Source organism: Zosterops lateralis, assembly GCF_965231275.1.
Source record: "Zosterops lateralis genome assembly, chromosome: W".
NCBI classification, from domain to species: Eukaryota; Metazoa; Chordata; class Aves; order Passeriformes; family Zosteropidae; genus Zosterops; species Zosterops lateralis.
This window is the reverse complement of record NC_139801.1, coordinates 2,302,769-2,317,594: the sequence shown is the minus strand read 5'-3', so window position 1 is coordinate 2,317,594 and position 14,826 is coordinate 2,302,769. Positions and strand designations below refer to the sequence as shown.

The following is a 14,826-nucleotide window of genomic DNA, read 5'->3' as shown; positions in this document are numbered from 1 at the left end:
TAAGAAACTTCTGATACCATTCCAGCACCCCCACAGATGGCCGGGCCCAGAGAGTGGTGGTGAACAGTGCTGCATCCAGCTGGCGGCCAGTCACTAGTGGGGTCCCTCAGGGGTCTGTGCTGAGGCCAGTTCTGTTCAATATTTTTATTGATGAAATGGATGAGGGTATTGAGTCTTTCATTAATAAATTTGCAGACCACACTGAGCTGGGAGCGGGTATCAGTCTGTTGGAAGGTAGGACGGCTCTGCAGAGAGACCTAGAATGATCGGATGGATGGACGGAATCCAATAAGATGACATTTAATTAGTCCAAGTGCCAAGTCTGGCATTTTGGCCAGAATAACCTCCTGCAACATTATAGCCTGAGGACAGCGTGGCTGGACAGTGCCCAGGCGGAAAGGGATCTGGGGGTTCTGGTCGGCAGCCGGCTGAACGTGAGCCAGCAGTGTGCCCTAGTGGCCAAGAAGGCCAACAGCATCCTAGCCTGTATCAGGAATAGTGCGACCAGCAGGACCAGGGAGGTCATTCTTCCCCTGTACTCAGCACTGGTGAGGCCGTACCTTGAATACTGTGTCCAGTTCTGGGCCCCTCAGTTCAGGAAGATCATTGAGACACTTGAATGTGTCCAGAGCAGGGCAACAAGCCTGGTGAGGGGCTTGGAACACAAGCCCTATGAGGAACGACTGAGAGAGCTGGGATTGTTTAGCCTGGAGAAAAGGAGACTCAGAGGTGACCTTATCAGGGTCTACAACTACGTGAAAGGTGGATGTAGTCAGGTGGGGGTTGGTCTCTTTCTCCAGGCAGCAACTGACAGAAGGGGAGGACACAGTCTCAAGCTGTGCCAAGGGAAATATAGGTTGGATATTAGGAAAAAGTTTTTTACAGAAAGGGTGATAAAATACTGGAATGGTTTGCCTGGGGAGGTGGTGGAGTCACCATCCCTGGATGTGTTTAAAAAAAGACTGGATATGGCACTCGGTGCCATCATGGTCTAGTTGAAGTGGTGTTGTTGCCATTTGATTCAATAAACTGTATTTAGATAGTAGTAAACCTTAATAGTTGACATTTAATTGACATTAGTAGTAGTCATGCTAAGGCTTGGTAGGCCGCATGTAACCTGTAGATGAACTGTTATAGCAGATTTTGTAATGTAAGCAGTGTAGCTAGAGATAATCACTTATCTTAAGGAGTGTATCCATTTATCTAAGGAATGTACCTTTTGGCAGAAACTTAAATGTCAGAGAGATTATTGTACCAGGTAATGAAAATGAAGTAAGAATTTGTGATGATGAAGAAATCATGTAAAGAAACATATAAAAACCCTGTGATTTTTCTGTGAAATGGGGCTCTGTCTTTGGACGCTAGTCCACAGGCTCCCGGGCCCTCAATAAAGCACCGCATAAACGACTTCAGTTGTTTGTGTCTTCTTCGGATCGGGCAACAGTTTTCTGGCAACCGCGGCAGGACTCCGAAGGTGGCTGGAGCGGTTCGCCTTCTGATCCACTCCACGCCGAGTGATTCTTGGGGAGTCATCGGTTCGTGCCCGACCCCTGCGCCTGGCGGACGACTGCAAAAGGTAAGCCCGAAGGTGCTTTATTTTCTGGTTCTGGTTTGGGTGCCTGCCCATAGGATGAGGCGGCGATCCTCGCAGGGTTGGGCTAAGACGTCTGGTTGGTCTGGTAAGCCTAGGCGCCCGCTGTCAGACGCGACGAAAGCTGCGCAGGTCCGGCACTTGCCCCTCGCGGCGTCGAGAAGCGGCAAGTTGGATTGGTCTGGTATTTATCTGGTATTTATTTATTTTTGTTGTGTAAGTGTGTGGTATGATTGATTCTGTTAAACTGTCAATATTGATTGTGATTATCATTGTTTGTACGTTGCTGCATATTGATTGTTGCGCTGTTGTACAGTTGTAAGTGAAACCGGTTCAAAATGCCATTCAAGGCACTTAAGTCTATGGTTCAGTTCAATAAGGGTATACCCGGAAATACTCCGCTAGGATGTTTATTGAAGAGGTGGAAAAGTGAAGGGTTTTTCCAGGAGATGAGTAAGGATAAGATGATTGATTATTGTAATCATTGGTGGCCAGAATATGAGCGAGAAGGGTCGTCATGGCCAGAAAATGGTACTGTGGATTACGATACCCTGAATTCATTAATGCAGTATTTAAAAGAAAATGAAAAATGGGATGAGGTACAGTATTTAGACTTGTTTTATTTACTGCGCCGTAAAAAGGAGTGGCAGACTGAATGTGGAATAATGGTATTGGAAATTCCAGAGTGCGGGGGTTGTAAAGAGAAATCTAAATGTGTTCGGTGCTAAGCCTTAACCTCTCGACCAGAAGAGGATTTGTCTTTAATGGTGTCACCCAGTGCGCCTTCTGCTTCACCCCCTCCTGCTGTCTCACCCCTCCCCTCTGTCTCACCCCATTCCTCTTTGTATCCACCGTTACCAGAAAGCAGTACAGAGGAAGAGGAGGAGGAGGAAGAGGAGATGGCAAACATAACAGTGGCACCAGGGAATGCTAAAAAGGTTGTTATGCGTCCTCCAACCCCCTCCCCTGTTTCTCCCCAAAATCAGCGAAATACTCAGCTCGCGGCACGAACTAGACAGGGACGTAAGAATCATGGGGAACCCCAGCTTATTGCCCCTTTAAGGGAAGCTATGGGACCCCAAGGAGAGAAAGTGCTTGTGAAAGTGCCTTTCTCCCCAGGAGATTTGGTGATTTGGAAGCAGTCAGCAGGCAGTTACCGTGAGAATCCTGAAAGAGTGGCACAGGTGGTCAAAATGATCATTAAAACCCAAAACCCAGATTGGAATGACATGCAGGTTTTGTTAGATACCTTAATGGATTCCACTGAAAAAGAGATGGTGTTGCGGGCAATGAAAGAGCGTGCTCGAGAAATGATTAGACTGCATTTAGCTGGAGGGACTGTGAATGACTTGGTACCGAGTGATGATCCGGGATGGGATCCGAACAGGGGTAAAGGAATGGAATCTATCAGGGAATATCAGGAGTTGTTAGTAGAAGGAATCAGGACTGGAATGCCTAAAACACTAAATTGGTCAAAATTGTATTCAGTTAGACAAGATAAGAATGAATCACCTTCAGCGTTTTTAGAGCGAGTTAAGGAAACTGCTAGACGCTTCACTGATTTGGAAATCGACAGTGAAGCAGGAAAATTGCAGCTTGCTTTAATCTTTTTAGGTCAGACACAGGAAGACATACGTAAGAAACTGCAGAGATTAGAGAGACATGACACTCGAGACTTGGATAAAATGTTAGAAGTGGCTTGGAAAGTTTATAATAATAGAGAAAAAGAAACGGCCAAGAAACAGCAGGCGAATATATTAGCTATAATGCAGCAAGCCGGTGATAGAGGAAGAGGCATAAGTGGTTTTGGGCGCGGTCGTGGCTTTGGACGTGGTAGGGCAGGATTCCAGAATGTTGGATTTGGAGGACGGGGGATGGCCCCTCCCGGTCCCCAGCAAGGAGGGATTGCTCCCAATCAGTGCGCGTTCTGTCGTCAGATAGGACACTGGAAAAATGAGTGTCCAGTGAAAGCTGGACTGGGAGGAGTGCCAGGAGGAGTACCAGGAGGAGTGCCAGTGAATAGTCCAGCAGGTTACCCCATGAATCCAGAAGGTGTCGCCCAAGCATTAGTTTTGGGAAACTATCAGAATCAAAGCTGACTAGAACAGGACTTGAAGGTTAGAATTGATATTGATGGGAAAGAACAAGAATTTACTGTGGATACGGGGGCAACGTATTCAGTTTTAAATAAAAGATTGGGACCTATTAGTAATACTACCATACAGGTAGTAGGGGCTACAGGACAATTGGAAGAAAGACCCTTTTTACAACCATTAAATTTGAAATTTGGAGGGAAGGAATTGGACCATCAGTTCTTGTATATGCCTAATTGCCCCAAGCCATTGCTGGGCAGAGATTTATTGTCATTAATGAATGTCAAAATTATATTTGAACGTGGAAGGGTAAAATTAGAAGTTCCGGGAGAAGAAATTGCTAAATTGTTTGTAATAAAGGAAATTGATCCCTCCCCTATCCCCATCAAAGTGGATCAAGCTGTAGTACCTTGGGTATGGGAGACAGGGAACCCTGGAAAATCAAAGGCTGCCCAGCCAGTGGTAGTAGAATTAAAAGAAGGGGCTCAGCCAGTCAGAATAAAACAATACCCAATTAAATTAGAGGCTAAGAAGGGTGTTGCTCCTTTGATAACTCAGTTTCTAGCACAAGGGATTCTGCAGGAATGTGAATCAGAATTTAACACTCCTATTTTTCCAGTTAAGAAACCAAATGGTAAGTATCGGTTAGTGCAAGATTTAAGGGCAATTAATAATATTGTTAAAGACATTCACCCAGTGGTTGCCAATCCGTATACTTTATTAACATCTGTGTCAGAAAAATTTAAATGGTTTTCTGTTATTGATTTAAAAGATGCTTTCTTCTGCATCCCTTTGGCATTGGGAAGTAGGAAATATTTTGCATTCGAATGGGAAAGTCCTGATACTGGAAGAAAGAGACAGCTCACCTGGTCTCGGTTGCCGCAAGGTTTTAAAAACAGTCCTACAATATTTGGAAATCAATTAGCAAAAGAATTAGAAGAATGGAAGACTGCTGAGGTAAGAGAGTCACCTTTCTCTTATGTCATTCTCCAGTACATGGATGATATCTTTCTAGCAACAGAGGAAAAAGGAATGTGTCTGAAATTGACTATTGCTTTGTTGAATATGCTGGGTCAGGCTGGCTACCGAGTGTCAAAAGAAAAAGCACAGTTAATAAAAGAAAGTGTAATATATTTGGGATGTGAAATCACCCAAGGCCAGAGACGGTTGGGAGTCAATCGAGTGGAAGCTATTTGTGCTATTCCCCTTCCCAGGAACCATCAGGAATTAAGGTCTTTTCTGGGAATGGTGGGATGGTGCAGGTTGTGGATTCTGAATTTTGGACTTCTAGCTAAACCATTATATGAAGCTTTGAAAGAACCGCAGCTGAACTGGGATCGACAAAGGAAAAAGGCCTTTGAAGACTTGAAACAGGCCTTGAGAGAAGCTCCGGCATTAGGCCTTCCAGATTTAAATAAAGACTTTCAGTTATATGTGAATGAGAGACAGAAATTAGCACTGGGAGTGCTAGCTCAGAGACTTGGTTCTTGGAAACGCCCGGTAGGGTATTTTTCAAAGCAACTAGATGCAGTAAGTGCTGGTTGGCCGTCATGCTTGCGGGCAGTTACGGCCACAGTGATCCTCATCCAGGAGGCCAGAAAATTGACTTTGGGGAGGAAAATAGAGGTATTTGTGCCTCACATGGTACTGGCAGTTCTGGAACAAAAGGGGGGTCACTGGCTTTCGTCCAGCAGAATGCTACAATACCAAGCAATTCTGAGAGAACAGGACGATGTGAATCTGAAAATAACTAATCATGTTAACCCAGCAGAATTTCTCCGCAGTGAGCAGGAAGAAGGAGAACTAGCACATGACTGCATGGAGGTGATTGAACAGGTGTATGCCAGCCGAATTGATTTGAAAGATGTCCCAATGGAAAACCCGGATTGGGAACTGTTTACCGACGGGTCCAGCTTTGTGGAAAATGGTACCAGGTACGTGGGATATGCAGTGGTGACAGTTACAACCGTAGTAGAGGCAAAGGCCTTGACCCCTGGAACTTCAGCTCAGCGAGCTGAGATCATTGGACTCACTAGGGCCCTAATGCTAAGCTCAGGAAGGAAAGTGAATATATGGACTGATTCTAAATATGCTTTTGGGGTTGTGCACATTCATGGCGCCTTGTGGAAAGAACGAGGATTGCTGAACTCTCAAGAAACTACTATCAAATATAGAACTGAAATTCTAGCCTTGCTAGATGCAGTACACCAACCTGAAAAGGTTGCAGTAATGCATGTGAGAGGTCATCAGAAGGAAGAAGGAAAAATATATCGAGGAAACAGGTTGGCTGATATCACAGCATGAGAAGTGGCCAGAGAAGTATGGATCCAAATGGCTTTGATACCCACTAAGGTGAGTCCTGTAACTCTACATTTGATCCAGGAACCGAAGTATTCTCCAGATGATGAAAAACTAGCATCACTACTGCAAGCGCAAAAGAATGCAACTGGATGGTATGTAACAGCCATGGGACAAGTTGTAGTTCCCACCCGAATCATGAAAGCTATCTTAGAAACTGAACATAATAAATGCCATTGGGGAGCAGAAGCACTAGTAAAATTTCTAAAAAGAGAAGTAATTTCTAACCAGATGTTAACATTGGCAAAACGGGTGAATGCCATGTGTTCAACTTGTTTGAAGAATAACCCAATAGTTAGGAAACAGATCCAGTTAGGGAAATTACAAGTGGGACCCGAACCAGGAGATTACTGGCAAGTAGATTTCTCAGAATTACCGAAAGCACAGAACTTTAAGTATCTTTTAGTGTATGTATGCACTTTTTCAGGATGGCCTGAAGCCTTTCCTTGTCGAACAAATCAAGCAAAGGAAGTAGTCAAAACACTGTTGAAGGAAATTATTCCTAGATTTGAGGTACCGTTAGGATTGTCATCAGATAGAGGCCCACACTTCATAGCAGGAATAGTACAAGAGGTGGCTAGGATGTTAGATATATCTTGGGACTTACACACCCCTTGGCGACCTCAATCGAGTGGTCAGGTAGAGCGGATGAATCAAACAATTAAGGGACAAATTAAGAAAATTTGCCAAGAGGCAAAAATACAGTGGCCACAGGCATTGCCATTAGCATTGCTCAGAATTAGAATCAAACCCAGGGAGCGATTAGGAGTTAGCCCATATGAAATCCTATATGGGAAGCCATACCATGCTAATGTGTTGAAAGGGGATTTGCATGTGCAAGGTGATCAGACAATATTTGGTTATGTCATGTCATTAAACAAAACTCTTAATGCCTTAAGGGGAGCCCTGCAGTGGAACCGACCTGTGCCACTAGAAAATCCGGTGCATGACATCCAACCAGGAGACCGAGTGTATGTGAAAAATTGGTCCACCCACCCCTTGAAAGAAGCATGGGACGGCCCACGTCAAGTGATCCTGACAACCTACACTGCGGTAAAGGTCGAAGGAATCGATTCATGGATCCATTATACTCGGGTCAAGAAAGTCCCTGCACAATGGGAGACTCAGTCTCTCCAACACGGATGATTTTTCGCGGAAAGTAGCATTTTTAATTATATTGTTACTGGTAATAACGAAACCAATTCTTGTTAATGGTTCTGTTGTAGTTGCAGTCACCGAACCAGTGGTTGGTGTTATGGACGGAATGGATGTGAATCTGACCTGTTTTATAATGAATGACCAGAAAACTGAAGTCCAGAAGGTACAGGCAACCTGGAAGAAAGGTGCTGATTATCCAGAAGCAAATATTGTCACAGTTTGGGATAAGGATGCACAGAGAGGAAATACCACATTACAACTGAAGCAAGTCAGGCAAGAGGATATGGAAAGATACATGTGCATTGTAAAATCCCGAGAAAGCTTTGATTATAAGCAAATTAAATTGAGAGTAGTGCCCTGGAAATTGAGGAAGGACACTCCATCCCAGGAATCTGTAGAGGTAAAACCCCCCTGGACTGTACAAGGTATGTGGGATGGACTTCCTTTGAAGGTGAACTGTTCATTTGTGTTAAAACAAGAATGTAATCAGACATTGCAAGTTAAATGGTGGAAAGAAAACAATCAGAAATTATGGGATAGAATAGACCAAGGAATTAGCTGGTGGGAAAAGTCTGGAAAAGGTATCGGATGGTTGAATATTAGTAACCCTCTAATTTGCTCTACGGAAGGAAAATACTTGTGTTTAGTGATAATGTGAATTTGATGCCGATTATGGAATAAGAATAGTAGAAGTTGGACAAGGAACCAGGCCCACTCACATAGTATCCCTAATAGAAAAGAAGCATAGAGAGCTGAGAGATACAGAAGTAGCTGTACATCAAAGTCACGAACAGAAGAATTTGGTAGTAGGATTAATTAGAGATTTTGGGATAGTGCAAAACGTATCCCGAATCACAGCATGCTTGCCACTCCCACAAGCGGCAGGAGAATCAATTCCGTGGGGAATAATTCCTATTCCATTACCACCTAAGGCGATAGAAAACACATCTACCGTATGTCACATTGAAAGGAAAGAAAAAGAAATAGTGACTGTTGAAAAAGTATGGCATGCAGCACTGTATGGCTATAGAGACGTAAAAGTTAAAACAAAGCAACCTTACCAAGAAGTTAAGTGTCAAAATATAAGCCAGCAGCATGTGATTTGGGATGACTGGAAAACCATATGGGGTCCGAGCTTATTGGAACATTACAGCTATATTGGAGCAGTGAACTGGTGTATACAATGGACAGGAAGTAAAAATCAAACCCTGGTGGAAGTCTATAAGACAGAAACCTCTACAAGAGAAATTAAAGCAACTAGGGAAAGCTGGAATTGTACTAAAGTCATTACATGTGATACCCCTGAAAGTCAGATCAGTCTAGCTCCTCTTAGAGTATTACTTAAGTGGGGATGTGAATGTAGGAAAATTAATCATACAATTATAGGAGAAGTAGCCGCACTGAGCAGAAACAGTGGAATTAAAAGAGCTGTAAGTTGTAGAGATACTACAATCAGAAGTCCAGGAAATCTAGTTTGGGTAATGGGACATGGGCAATGGACTACACATATTCCTATAGATGGGCCTGTGACACAAATCACTCTAGGAGTCCCCACCCTTTGCCCTCTGTGGAAACAATCAAAATTAAAATATAACCGGAAGAAAAGAGAAGTAGATGCATTCACTGAGCTAGAAAATGAATGGCACGAGCCTGATGGTGGAGTTAAATTTGGGTGGGCTTTGGAATCACTATTTGCACCTGTAGCCACCTACAAGAACAGAGAAATGCTGTACAAATTGCTAGGACAGACTAAAAGATTAGCAGCAGCCACTAAGAAAGGATTCAAAGATATGAATTTGCAATTGCAAGCCACATCCCGAATGACTTTGCAGAATAGGATAGCATTAGATATGCTATTGTTAAAAGAGCATGGTGTGTGTCAGTATCTAAAAACGAAAATTGACCATTGCTGCATCCATATTCCAAACATGACCATTGAAGTGGAAAAAGATATCTCTCAATTAGAAACAATTGAATCCAAAACAAAAGAAATTGAAAAAGAAGCACAACATAATTGGATCGGAGAAATTTTTGAATCTTTAGGACTTCAGGTTTCTGGATGGGTTTCGTCAGCAATACAGTACATTCTGTTGTTTGCAGTTCTATTATTAATTATTTGGTTAATGTATAAGTGTGTTTTAAGAGTCATCGAAAAAGAAACAAACCGTACCAGAAGAGTGATGAAAGCCTTGACAAGAACTAACGAAATGTACCTGCCTCCTCCGAAATATGAAGTAGGTATCGGGCAAGAAAATCCAGCGTATGAAGGACCCGATGATAATTAAGAGTTGAGCATCCTTGCAGAAGACTGAAGAATGCTCAAAAGGGGGGAATTGTTGCCATTTGATTCAATAAACTGTATTTAGATAGTAGTAAACCTTAATAGTTGACATTTAATTGACATTAGTAGTAGTCATGCTAAGGCTTGGTAGGCCGCATGTAACCTGTAGATGAACTGTTATAGCAGATTTTGTAATGTAAGCAGTGTAGCTAAGAGATAATCACTTATCTTAAGGAGTGTATCCATTTATCTAAGGAATGTACCTTTTGGCAGAAACTTAAATGTCAGAGAGATTATTGTACCAGGTAATGAAAATGAAGTAAGAATTTGTGATGATGAAGAAATCATGTAAAGAAACATATAAAAACCCTGTGATTTTTCTGTGAAATGGGGCTCTGTCTTTGGACGCTAGTCCACAGGCTCCCGGGCCCTCAATAAAGCACCGCATAAACGACTTCGGTTGTTTGTGTCTTCTTCGGATCGGGCAACAGTGTTAGGGCATTGTTGGAGTCCAGGAGATCCCCTTGGATGACCTGGGACCTGAGGAAGGGAATTTGAGCCCTGGACAGGGGGGTGTGGAGCCGGTCCAGGGGGCTCGGAGACCTTCGCACAGAGTCCAGGAAAACATCGGGTTTGATTTTAGTCCATGGGAGAGACTTCCGACACAGAGAGAGGAATTGCAAATCACCAGGAAGTGAAAACAGTAGCTTAGCACAGTAGAAGATGCAAAATTCAGTAGTTTTAGGGTTCTTAGAATAGAGGTAAATGGGGGACAAAATGGTGGAATTTGGGTGGTACCTCATGTTCTTCTCCTTCTCCCTTGTCCGCCATCTTTTGGGGTGGTGATGACACAAGGTAGTTAGAGTGGATTGGGTCAAAGTAGAAATGACCCTTTTAGTGTAAGCACTAGGCATTGGTACAAAATAGTAAATAACCGACACGTAGTTATCTGTATAAATGTAAGGTGACCTCCCATCGGTGGGCAGTCACCTCATGTCTCAGCCGCTGTCCGGATCTCGGCTGGGAGCGGAGAAAATTCTGAGATATCAAATAATAAACATCACAAGAAACCTGAAAACAAGGCCTTGAAGACTCCGCTTTTTTTATACCAACGCGACTTGGGGCTTTTAGAGGGCCAAGGACTTTAAACAACTTAAATCTCAGGTGAGGAAACCCTCGCCAAGACAGCATGGGTTGGACTCAATGATCTTGAAGGTCTCTTCCAACCTAGTGATTTTGTGATTCCATTTCCAGGAAATGGTTAAACATCTGCCTACTGATGGGAAATTGAAAATTACTTCCTTATTTTGCTTTTGTTTTTCCTATTCAACTGACATTATCTCAATCCACAGGTCTTCTTGCCTTCTGCCCCAGTTTGAGACAAATTTAGGAGGAAACATCCTGAAGGCGTGTCTCCTCATGAAGAAGCAGATTCCAGCAGCCTCTCCCTCAGTGGTTCTCACAGGTTAGAAAGGAATTTCCCTTGGAGAAAGTGGAAAAAAAAACATTTATTTAACAAGCAGGGTACTCACAGGCATGAAAAGAATTAACAATATTAAGTAATAAAACCTTTGAAAAAGATATTATAAATTCAGAGTCTTTTCTGTAGGTGTGGCTCAGTCTCTCCAAGTCCGGAGCTGGCTTCTGGGCCTTGGAGGGGGACCCGGGTGATGTCCTGGCGTCTCGGATCAGAGAAAAGCTGAACAGTTCCAGAAGAAGAAGCCACAGTCCCAGTAAAAACTTTTTGTCTTAGCTGACAAAGAGAAGCTAGCTTAAAAAGCATAGAAAAAAACTCTCCCTCTATGCTAGACAACACAGTTGAGAGAGAACCCAGGGGAGAAAGTGAGCTCTGCACACATACTGCCCACCGAAAGAATTCCATCACTTCCCCCCTTTGGATCTTAAAGGCCTAAGGCTTATATCAGGCATAAAGAAGACAACAGGGGATACACAGCATCATAAAGTCACCCTAGGACACCTTCCTTCTATTTTCTACTCATTCTTCAGGAAAGAGGAATGAGAGAGGCAAGTTAGCTGGTGGCTGGAATCAATCCACTGCAGCATTACGGAAATTTAGGTAGACTCAAAGTTATTTTACAGCTATTATACAAATAGTTTTGTGTCGCTAGAGGACATGAAAAGAACGGCACGCACACAGTCAGTCGTCAGGGCAAAAAGAGAGTGGTTTATTTTAGACCTCAATTTATATAGATTTTGGACAATGACCACGGATTGGACAAACAAGGTTGACACCTCTCCAACCACAGTGGTCAAACTAGAAGTCCATCAATTGTCCCTCCTCCAGAGAGGAATGTAAACAATCACTTTGTTTACCTGAAAATCTGTGAGAAACTCCACTACAAAAATGCAAACATCAGAAGGCTGAAAAAGATCAGGGCAACAGTTTTGGACTCTGAAATACATAGTGCCTTTGAACCAAAAGGTTTAGAGAATTACTAGTGAGATACAGACCTTTAAACTCTGAACATCAAGTCTTTTAACTTTATTTTCTCTTTCACATCTAACTTTCTTTAGCTGATCAAATATGGTTTTGTGAATTTTTAGACTCTCAACATAACACGGCACAAATCAGTATTCAGAGCTTTTCACCTTGCTTAGTTAGCATCCAAGAGTAAAAAGTCATGTTGGTACAAACAAGATCATAGGTGTGAACCAAAGTCCCAAAGTCATTGTCCAAGATTGAGAGACTGAGGTTAAATATTAAAATATTATAAAATATAAAAAAATTTAGACCAGGAAGTTTTTAATTGATAGCTGTGTACCTAATTCAACTAAAGGCTACAAAGCATCAAGAAACCAAATTGATGGCCTGACTAAGAAGTGGAAGGTAGGTGGAAGGGATTAAAAAATCTGATATAAATGAGGAGGGAGCATTAACACTCTGCAATATGTAGTTATGAATAACTCTGGGGGCTCAGTCAAATCCAACTGTTGTTATAGAATTGTTTTGCCATTTATAAAATGTAATTAGCATTAGCAACATCATTTAGTATTTTGTTTGGAACAGTATTAACTGTTCACATTAGAAAGCTCTCAGAGTAATTTACTGCTGCATTTTTGTAATGTTTTTAATCACACAGGACTGCAGTGAAGATACCTTAGTGTGTCCAAGTTAAGCATTTAATACTTGGATTTATGTGTCACACACAAGTGAATGGCCTTTGTAACTCTCATACCTCTTCAGAAGATACTTAGAACTATATTGCATATAGCAAGCATTGTGGGTTGTACAGTATATTAATTTTCATGTTAACACCCAAAATGCTATCCCAGTTGATGTCTATTTTGGTCCCCATATCAGAGTGGGTATCCGAGCACTAAATGGAAATAATAATAATATATCTCCCTTGACACCTGTGAGCTAATGTCCAGAAGAGGATTTGAGCTGAAATCTTTGAGTTGTTAACACAATAATCCCTAGGGTAGATATTGAGGTTATTTAAAGGTCAGAACTGACCATCTTCCTTTCTTGCTCATGGAGATGGTCTTAATTCCACCTAAACAGAGTTCACCACTGAATCACATCCAGTAATCCTTTATCCTGACCTCTTCAGTCAAGCACATAAATCTCCTAGCACATAACAAATCTCCTAGCAGGGCATAAGGAGATAACCAGCTCCATGTCTCTTCCATTGCAGTACAAATATAGCTAAATGAACAGGGAAGTCAGAGCAATAGAAGTTTTCCCAATGTTCCAATTTGACCATGCCCTACTCAGACAGCACAAAATACTAAAGCAATAACTTGTAACATGTTCTCTCAGTGATAAATTAAGTTTTTACTTTACCACTTACTATCAATGCCAATATACAAAATTCAGAAAATAAGTAATTTACAAAACAGACATTAAGCATGTGGCAGTGTATTTCCTTTACTCCATGCCTTTCCCTACTCATACACAACCATTTAATCTAGATGTCCTGGTTTAGGAATCATATTCTCCAATTTAGTGTTCCCACTTGTATTGGTTTTGCATGGCCTGGTTTTTGGTAGCAGGGGGGCCACAAAGATGGCTGCTGTGAAAAGCTGTGGGAAGCTTCTGCCATGTCCAGCAGAACCAATGGCTGATGGCTCTGAAGATGGACATGCTACTGGCCAAACCTGGGCCAATGAGAGAGGTTGGTAATGCCTCTGTGATGACATATTTAAGAAGAAAATCAAAACAGTCACAGTTTTTCTCCTAGTCAGAAAAAGAGGAGTAGGTGAGAACATGTGAGGGAAAACAGCATGAAGACACCAAGGTCAGTGGAGAAGAAGGGGGAAGAGGTGTTTCAGACTCCAGAGCCGAGATTCCTCTGCAGACTGTGGTGAAGACCATGGTAAAGCAGGTTGTCCCCTTGCAGCCCATAGGTCCACTGGGGAGGCAGAGATCCACCTGCAGCCTGTGGGGGAGGTGTCCATGCCAGAGTCCGTGGATGCCTGGAGGAGTCTGTGATCCAGTGAGAGACCCAGTGGAGAGAGAGGACCCCTCCTTCCAGGCTGGAGCAGCCTGTCCTTGGAGGACTGCACCCCATGGAAAGAGAGACCCACATTGCAGCAGTTTTGGGAGGACTGTGTGCCTGTAGGGGGAATTCACCTTGCAGCAGGTGCGGTAGGACTGCTGCTCATGAGAGTGGATCCACGTTGAAGTTCATGGAGAACTGTCTCCCATGGGAGGGACCCCATGGTCTCACAGAGGAAGGACTCCTGTCCCAGAGCAGCAGAAGAAAATCTCAGTGATGAACTGACCCAAAACCCCCCATGCCCTGTCTCCCTTTACTGTCGGTGGGAAGGAGGGAGGGGATGGGAGGAAAAAAGGTGTTTTAAGGGCTTATTTTACTTCTCATTTTCCTCCTCTGATTCTATTAGTAATAAATTCACTTTGTAACTTTGAGTCTATTTTGCCCTTTGTGATAAATTTTGGGTAAAAATTCGGGTATAAAATAATAACCTGATGTATAATAAGGAATAAGGTTAATAAAATTGTGAAATCCAGTATAGGGCTAATCGTTTCCCCCCCCAGCCTGCCAGTCTCAGTTGCAAAGACAGGATGAACCTCATCAAGCTAGACAAAGACACTGGCCAATCTCGATAAGAATCACTTCCTTGCCAATGCAAGGAAGAAATTCCTTCGTGACAACGATACCAATCTCATCAACCTGCTGGCTATCCCATCAGCTCTCCGGCGCAACAAGCAAAATGAAATCAGCATAAGACTAACACATGAAATTGACATAAGAAAGAGTTTTTCCCGGAATGAGACAATGAGACCTGACGAGATCCGGGAAGGCCATCGAAAAGAAATTCGGACTATTCAGCCCATCCTGGACACCTGGACTGCCTAA

The 14,826-nt window shown here is 42.8% G+C and overlaps 1 protein-coding gene across 1 annotated transcript in view; it reads right to left on the bottom strand.

Annotated features, from left to right (window-relative positions):
• LOC310922066 (Krueppel-like factor 9) overlaps positions 1-14,826 on the bottom strand; it is a gene marked incomplete at both ends in the record, with an annotated part of 65,970 nt that overhangs the window by 36,756 nt on the left and 14,388 nt on the right.